At 32.9% G+C, this 9,757-nt stretch overlaps 1 pseudogene; it reads right to left on the bottom strand.

Annotated features, from left to right (window-relative positions):
• Nucleotides 1-6,136: 6,136 nt before the first annotated feature.
• LOC143605382 (caffeoyl-CoA O-methyltransferase pseudogene) lies at nucleotides 6,137-9,289 on the bottom strand (annotated as a pseudogene).
• Between the last annotated feature and the right edge of the window lie 468 nt (nucleotides 9,290-9,757).

The following is a 9,757-nucleotide window of genomic DNA, read 5'->3' as shown; positions in this document are numbered from 1 at the left end:
TTGACAAATTTATTATTTATTAATTGATTTATATAAAATTTAATTTATTATATATTTTGATAAAAAATTTAAATGAGCCTAACGTCGGCTCGAGCTTGTGTATACATTATTCATGTTTGAATTTCGAAAGGAAGTTTCTATTTTTTATGCCATTTCTGAAAAAAAAAAGATCATGATTATTTTAGTTTTTGTATTTTTTTTTAATTTGCAATATTTTTTTGTTATAAATACGTAGATTTTGTTGAAAATGCATTGAAAACTTGGAAAAAATACAATTACTATGTGTTAATAATTATTTTCTTAAAGGAGACACACACATATATATATATAATAAAGAGAAAAACAAAAGACCATGACTAGCAAGAAACTAGATGGGCCACAAACGGAAAGACTGTTACAGCTACACCAAGGGATTCATCATATATTCGGTCGAAGTAACACAACATTGACTAGAACTAGGGGTGCGCTTTTTAACCGTACCCTAATATGAACCCAGCCCGAATAACCTGACCCAAATTTACCCTACCTGATTAAACTCATATGCCGAAGACTGGATTAAAAAGTCGGGTCGGTACTTGGGTTGAAATACCCAAAATCGGGTAGACCCGAACAACCGGAGGTAGGAATGATGCATGTATCCGTTGTAGTTATTAATAATATTATGTTTGTAACACGCTTATGCAAGCCACCGATTGGGTTATCTGAGAAGACTCCAATTCAAATATATTTATAAACAATCCAAGATTAATGGATTCCATCCTTAATGTTGCCGACTCAGATTCAAGTTACAAAACATACCTACTAGCAGCAGTATGTGTAAATCGCAATTGAGTATCAATATCGTTCTTCAATAAATCATAATTGAAAAGCATATGGTTGTATGTTGAATTTTATTTGATTATGGTTGTATGAAAGTTTAGAATATAGTTTTATTTATTTATGATCTTATTAAAGGTGAATAATTTTTTATTTTAATTTGTTAAACCCGAAATCCGACCCGAATTTACCCGACACATTCAACTCGAAACCCCAAAAAACCCAAACTCATATGGGTTGGTTCTTGGGTTAATTTGCTATGAGCTCAAACTCGAACAACCGAAAGAACACCCTTAACTAGAACGACTATTATACCAAAAAAAATAAGTTGAAGAATATTGTCATAAAGACCCTCCTTGATTCCTTTCGATTATAAAATAGTGTGATTTCTCATTCTCCAAATAATCCACCAACTGATAAATAATTGATCCTGCTAAATCGTTTTAAGAAAGAACTGGACGAATTGAACCGAACCAAGCTAAAACAGAGAAAGGAGCTCGATCCATCAATAACACAATTCCAAACCAAGAAACAATTTTACTTAAGATCCCAAGGATAATAGGGATACTACCAAAGATGTGATTACTCATTTACTCGACTCACGCCAAAGATTACAAACTGAACAAAGAACATAGGGACATCATAATTTCTATTGACATCGGAACAGGTAGGAAGACGATTCAGTAAAACCCTCCAAGCACAATTAGTCGAAATAATGGCAACTGATAAAACCTACTCCTAGATCGACTTTCTTGTTTCCTTAACCGAGAATCCCACCACCCGCGTTACATTCCCAATGCCAACAATCATTACCATCTTCGAGATGTAACTATATTATTATATAATTTTTATCTTTGTTATTGTGTTTGTACGTAAGTACGTAGTATGTATGTATTATGTACATGAGTTAGATCTAATACGGAGGAGATTCTCCGTGTGAAGTTAAGCAAAGGAAGAAAAAGCTTGGCTCATGAGTTGTGTTTTCAAGACCGGCTTCGACTCACTTATTATTTATTATTTAATTATTTTTATATATGTTGAGAAAAAGTTTAAATGATTGTGAAGTGTGAAATTATAAAACATATAAATATGAAGGAGATAGACTAAAAAAATATACAAGGCTTGGTAAGACTCGATAAGCCTAAACGAGTCTCCCGTACAAGGCTCGAGCTTGGGCTCAATAACCAACGAGCATTATTTGAAGCTCGAGCTCGAAAAAGCTTAACTTGTTTCGAGCTTTTCATCAATCAGAGCTCAAGTAGCTCGCGAGCAGCTCAACTTGTTACTAGCTTTTTTATTGATTTGAGCTCAAGTAACTCTCGATCGGCTATGCTCATTTCGAGCTTTTATCGATCCAATTTCAACTAGCTCGCAAGAGGCGACTTGTTTTAATTTTTTTTATCGATTTTAGCTCAAGTAGCTCACGAGAGCCTTGACTTGAAACCTCGGCTCGTTTAAAGATTTTTGTTTGTTTTTCTTAGTACACGTATATTTTATGTTTATATGAATTTTAACGACTAGTTTATATAACTAATAAGAAATTCCTTAATTGGGTTTTCCCCCCACTTTTAACACAAAAAAAATTCAACCAAAACCGATTAACCCTCCCTATCATCCCAAAACAATTAACCAACCTCTGCTCTCATGAACGAATGCTTCAAAGGTAATTCGTCAACCAATTTCTTTCGCTAAATCTAGGTGACAAAGGCTTGTAGTTTTGATGCGTATCTAATTAACATCTATGGTCTTGATTTTTGGGGTTAGTTGAGATGATTTACTTTATCTTTTGCTTTGTTCTATCATGCATACCAAGTGTTTGATAAAATGTCTAAGTGAGTTTCCGTGTATTCATGTAGTGTTTGATAAATTTTTGAATATTTTGCAAACATGGATAAAACATAAAGTGGTTAAATTTGACTTGTATATTTCTAAACAGTAGGAAAAATGATTTGGTGTGAGTTTGAAATGGTGATTAGGGTACTTTTTATGTACATTGTTGTTGTTGCCATACTTAAATGCAGGTTTAATGCAATAGCAGAGCAAGCTAAGATCACAGCAGACATATCTTTTGATTGCAGAATATAGTGCTGGTATGATCCTTTTCTTTTTGCTACATTGATATTTTTTCAACTTTTTTTAGTTGGTAACCAAATTAATAATGACAATTTTATTTGATAGAGGTGACAATAATGTGATTGCCAGCATGAAAATTAATTAATCAATGATATCACCTATTATCAATTTGTTTACATGTTTTGAATGGGATAGCTTTTTATATGATTATTGATTGTTAAATCAACATGTATTTTCTGTAAATAAATTTCAGTTAAGATATATTTATTCTAATTAAGCTTTTTTTTTTGTTGTTGTTGCAAATCATGGCTTTCTTTACGCAGGTTTGCTAAAGTGGATAATATATGGAGATGTAGTAAGTTGAAGCACATAGACCTTGCTTTAAGCTAATTGAGAACAATTGCATCATTTATTAAGGTAAGGCTGATTGACATTTCTTGAAAGTTTTATCAATTTTTGAGTTGTATATACAGATATAATTTTTATTGAAATTGTGTGTATATATAATTATATTATGACATCATCCGGTCCAACCGATCTGACCTGCTGACCAATCAACCGTTAAAATGAGCGGTTTGATGTCTGATTTGGTTCAGAAAACATTGGGTATGATTATTAATCATATATATTTTGTTTTATTAATTATTATGTTTTAACAAATTTTTAGGTACAAGCAGTTCAATCCCAAATAGAAGAACATCTGAAAAAAGAACAGACGACATGAGAAGACGTGGAACAATGAATGAAAGAAATGGAAAACTAGCGTATGAAAAATGAGGAAGGGATTCAAAAGTTAAGATTAGTGCTATATTGTGAACCTTTTATATTTAAGTTATTGTATTTGTGGTTGATTTGTAAAACATGTTTTGCATTATATATAAGCTTTTCTGCATTTTTAGCATAATAGATTTTGATTTTGATTTTTTCATTTTGGAATTTATTTTTGAAATACGCAAGAAAAATATTAAAATAAAACATTATTAGACGTATTGGAAATGCGTAGGAAAATAAAAATAAAAAATATTTGATGCGTCGGAAATGTGTAGGTAAATCTAAAAAAATAAAAAAATCAATTATTAATATGCGTAGGAAATGCGTAAGAAAGTGAAAATACATGTTTTAATTATTTGTGTTAAATGTGTTGGAAAATGTGTTGGAAATGCGTAGAAAAATATTTCCAACGGGGCTTTTTCCTACAAATCCGTTTTTGTTGGAAATGTGTTGGAAACAATGATTTTCTACACATTTTCAACGAAAAGTGACGTGGGAAGTCGACCAGTTTTCTAGTCGTGTCGAGAAACAAGAGAGAGAGAGATGAGAATTTTGAACGAGGAATGACAGCCTTGATTAGCCTCGTTTATAGCTTAATAGAAAGTTGGTCGCATATCGCGATGGTTCAAATGAGGACCCGTAGCTAGCGTGATGACCACAAAATTTTTCGGATAATTACAAGGCTTTGCGTATGTCAACGAGCTTTGTCTTTATCCATCGCGTGACGCGACCACCAAAAATACCAAGTTGGCTCTCAAACGGCTCTCTGTGATGCGAGTGTGTGAAGTGCACCGTCAAAGCGTCACATTGTGCACATCACACTTCTTCTGGGCCGAACCCGTGCGCGTTGGGTGCCCTCGCTAAGGCCACCAAGTGCATTTTGTTATACAAGAACATTATCTTGTGAGACCTCCTCCTTATAAGGAACTCACAAGTTTGTTATTTTAGAATTGTGGGACAAATCATGCTTCCATTTCTCCAATGTGGAATATAAACCCATTTTCCTTTTGTTTACATGTTTAATTGTTACGCTAATTAAGGTCACTATTTGGCTTTTGATGATTTCAATGTCGTTTGAAATGCCCATGGATGCAATAAGTTTACTCAAGCTGACTTGAACCGTGAAAAGATGTCTTAAACAGTGCTTCTTTTCTAGAAGCTTTGGCTACGAATAATCGCTTTTTCGATCACATACCGATTTTGTTAAAGCAAAAGTTGGTGGATTTTGGCCTCCACCTTTGAATTTTACAATTCTCCGTCATACATTTTAAGGGTTTTCCCTTTTATCATCATATAAACTCAAAGAAGTTAATCTATGTAGATACGTTAACACACTTGCAATGTCGCCTCTTTAGGCTTTTACTTTGTAGGAACTAAAAGTAATTACTTATTTTTTTAACAATTACATGTACTTTAAACAAGTTTAATGACTCTGTTTAGGGGTGTGCCAAAGAGATCGTGTTCCTGGGCTTGCAAAACAAATCCAACAAGAACCTAAAATTTGACATGCAAAAACAAGTTGTGTCAGATACGTGAGCAGGCTCACAACAAGTATGTTGTGGGTTGAAAGGAGCTTGGCCCATTTAAGAAATAATTTTCATATTTTACCAATTAATACTCTAAAAATACAAATATAAAAAACTACAAACTAATGTAGATAATTGCGTTTTTATAAAAGTTGATACCGTTTTCTACTTTAGTTTTTACAATTTACGTAAAATAGCTCACTTTTTAAGTTATAAAAATAAAAGGCACATTTTATTCTTTGTAAAATGATAAAAATATAGTCAATCTACAAAGCTGTGAAATCATCCAAATCCGACCCATTTAGCTAAACGGCTTCATTTAAAACTAGACCCTAGTCCACAAGTTTTATTTTAGGTTTATTCTGTATCAATGTATCATAAATCACACACTAAATTTCATATACTAATAGTACAATATAATTGAATCAAGTGGCTTTTTTTTTATTTGAAAATGACGTGACAGATGAATTATTCTTCACGTAGAAAAACAACTTGATCACACGTATTAAGTTGAGGCGGATGAAGACATGTTGTTGCTTCTTCTGTTGTAGTCATTTTGTTAAATCTGGGGCTATACATAGACTACTATTTCATACTTGTAATGTAACTTTGAATTCTCGGTGTATTAACTTTATCTAATCAATATAACAGTCTTTCTATTTACATTTTTATATTTTATTGAATCTAAACCTTGATCAAACATTGAGAGTTTTACGATCCTACACTTTCGTTATGAATTAATAAATTTTAAACAAATGGAGAGCATTTCATGAAAAATAATGAAAACAGTAACCTTTTATTTTATTTTATAAACTCCAAAAACTTATTTATTCAAATCATAAGTAGTTGCAAATAACAAGTACTAAAAGTAATCCACGCCAAACAAGATAAAACGTACAATTCAACATTGAAATTACTAAAGAAAAGGCATTGAAAGGATACATGAAATTCTAGTAGAGACGCCTGCAAATAGTGAGACCATCACCCAGTGGAACCATAGAGATATCAATACGAGGATCAGCTGCAAGTGATTTGTTAAACTTTATAACGCTGTCTCTCACTTCTTTGAAATAATCATTAAGAGGTAACTCTGGTTGTGCTACCGTCCCTAACCAAAGTGTGTTGTCATACGCCACGATCCCATTCACTTTCACCAGTTTTATTAGACGCTCATAATAGTTGATATAATTTGCCTTGTCCGCGTCAACAAAAGCAAAGTTGAAACTTCCTTCATTATCAAACTAAAGAAAAAAGAATTATATATTTATTGCAACTTGAATCGAAACCAAATCAAACCAATCCGACCAGGTGCAAGTGGTAGTATTAGTGCCAATGTCAGCTCTAAGACAAACAAAATAGGTTAAGAGTTTTAGACCTCCTATTTTCAATGGCACACCCCCATATTATATGGTGGTGTTTATATATATATATATATATATATATATATTTGTCGTTTCAAATGCTATGAATATCTTTTTTGTATTTTAATTTAATTCATTGTAAGGAAGTTTGTAATACACAATGGTCATTTAAATGTTCAGAATAAAATTGAAGACACTCATGTGTATTTAAAAACTCATAACAAAACTTTAAACACTCACAATAAAAACTTTAATCACGCATATCACAAATCTAAGATAAACAGAACAAATTTCTAGCCAAAACGAATTACAAAGTTTAAACGTTTAGAACAAAAATCTAAGACCCTTAGAACAAATTTCTGATCAAAACGAACATACATTAAACATCCAGGACAAAAATCTAAGATACTCTAAACAAATTTCTATCTATAAGCAATTATTACACTCAAAACAAAACCGTAAACACTCAGAACAAAAAACTTTAAACACTCAGATCAAACTTAAAACACTTAGAACAAATATACATCTGTACACTTAAACACTCTGTTACTTTCTGTTCATGTTTAGTTCAGAAATTGAAGCTGATGTGAGGATCGATTTGTGATCTCTACACGATTTAGATTGATTTCCTTGCTCAGTTTCTGATCAAGTTCATTAACTTAACACTACGAATCCTCTATTCACGTTAAATTCAAATTGACCTAATATGACATCTTCATATCCAAAAGTTTAGGTTTAACATCAACGTAAATGTGAATTAAATCAAACTTATTCACGTAGACCGGTTAATTAGGATTGAAACAGAATTTAAGGAATTTAAATTTTTTTTGCCAATGCATGTTTTTTGAAATAGATGGTATGCTTACCTAATGTAGGATAAGAGATTTTTTTAGTAGAACCCTTACCTTTATATAATATAATATCACCACCATATAAAAATACTTTGTGATTATATATGTAAGGTTAGGTTTAGGAAGTATAGTTTTTGTAGGAATGATAAAAAGTAATCTTATCCATTGATTTTGAATATGGAGGGTTGAGATTAGTTTAGAGGGAAATCAAGTGTGAACACAAGGTAAATGGCATAAAAGAAATAACACATTTGTTGACTTTCTCTCTCCACATGCAAGGCACATGCCAAATTCCCCCATCATTTTAAAGCGTCCATAACTTTTTTTTACTACGTTTTTATTGAAAAACAAATTCACCATAATAACAAGTGTCTCTTTATCTTTTTTATATGAGTACCATATTGTAATATAAAAATAAAAAAAATTAGTGGGTTTTTACAAATTGTGTCTTATCAAATTATGTTTTACAAAATTGTGTTATACAATAGTATTTTTCATTGTGTTTTTTCCATTGTATTTTTTACATTGTGTCATACAATTGTGTTTTTTTCATTGTGTTTTTTTTTCATTATGTTTTTTTCCATTGTGTTTTTACATTGTGTTTTTTTCATAGTGTTTTCTATTGTGTTTTTTCGGACTTTTCCGGCGAGGTGGTGCCGGTGGGTGACGGTTGTGGTGGCGGTGGGCGGTGGAGTGGTGGTGGTTGTAGAGAGTAAATATGTAATTGGGTTTTATATAAGTGGGTTTTTGAAATTAAATTAACACTACAAGAAAATTGCGTATATATGTCGCCGCTAATAGTAGTAAAAATCGCCGCTAATAGTATTAGCGGCGACATCTCGGCGCTAATAAGTCGCCGCTGATAATTTGTCGCTAATAGTCACATGTCGCCGCTGATAAGTGCCCGTCGCTGCTAATACTCTTTCGCCGCTAACAATATCTTTCGCCGCTAATATGTAAGGTTTTAGCGGCGACCATTGTCGCCGCTAATAGTAGTAGACAATAAATAAATATATATATAATTTTTGTATGTGTGTGTAAAAATATAAATCATTACATTTTTGTAGCCATAGCTACTATAGGATGCGGTCATCCCCCCCCTTCCCCGGTTTGTGTATTGCTGCTTTTGTCGGTTTGCTGTGTTGACCGACGACCGGTTTTCATGTGACACGGTCTGGAAAAGGTCGACAAATTTCTTCCAGCTTTCTTCACTCATCTCCGTGGGGGGTTTGCTCTTTGTTAAGTCTATATTAGCATTTCCACCCACAGCCTTATAAAATGGCCTTTTGCTTTGCTTTTTCGATCTCTATATCGCTTTGAGATCACAAAGTCAATGCCACCCTTTAACAGATATTTTTGTGGATCTTGCTCTATCTCTTGTAAATTGAAGTATCGCTAGGAAACAAATAAAAGACAAATAATTAAATGAAGAATATTCAAATTAACAAATCACTTACACCAAAATGCTCGAACAAAGCATTTTTCGCCCAACTTTCCTTGTAAAAGGCGATGTTCCTCCCCATGTATATTCCCACCTCACGAATAAACATTTCGGCAACCTCACCAATCGGAATGAATGTAGCACTCCTGTCAAATAAGAGAGACAAAGGCCCCCATTTTTCTTGTATGCAGCTGCCAATTTCTTATTTTTGGCAAGACCTCGTCCCTTACGTCGAGCAGGTAATGATACAAATAAAATTAAAATTTATTAGTCACAACATGTATATTTATAACAATATATCTATTTATAATAAATGAATAAAATATAGTAAATAAATAAATTATAGTAACCCTTACCATCCTCCTCGTGAACACCTCGCCGAAAACCACCTGGAGGTGGCGTATCCTCGGCACCATCGCCGCCATGTCCTCGAGGCATGACGTCCGCCATGATCTTAAAAGTTATAATATAGGCAATACAAATATATAATACGATTCAAGTTTTCTATTGCTACATAAAAATACAAAGTTTTCTTATAACCAGATACAAATACAAATTACAACTATTATTTTAATCAAACTCTCCCTTGGATTCTTTAGTGTCTGCTTCTGATCCCTCCGTGTCGTACTCAAAATCATCCTCGTCATTATCACTCTCGTCATCAGACAATGTATTAGCGGTAACCGTTGGCGGATTAACGTCACTTGACTTCTCACCCACAGTGACATGGGAAGAGGTGTTTAACAAGTATTGAGTAAAGTCAATGGAAAGTAAACAATTAGATGAAGAATTGTTATGAACAATGTCAAGATCTTCTACTAAGTCATTGTCAACATTTTGAGCATTTTTAACGCGGCCATCATTTAATGTAGGTAGATCCCAAATTTTTCGATGATTAACATTCTCGACAACCCATCG

Source organism: Bidens hawaiensis, unplaced genomic scaffold, assembly GCF_021521415.1.
Source record: "Bidens hawaiensis isolate Kalapana, Puna unplaced genomic scaffold, B.hawaiensis_p1.1 tig00069254_1, whole genome shotgun sequence".
NCBI classification, from domain to species: Eukaryota; Viridiplantae; Streptophyta; class Magnoliopsida; order Asterales; family Asteraceae; genus Bidens; species Bidens hawaiensis.
The sequence above is the reverse complement of the archived record's forward strand: the minus strand, read 5'-3'. Positions and strand labels throughout refer to the sequence as shown.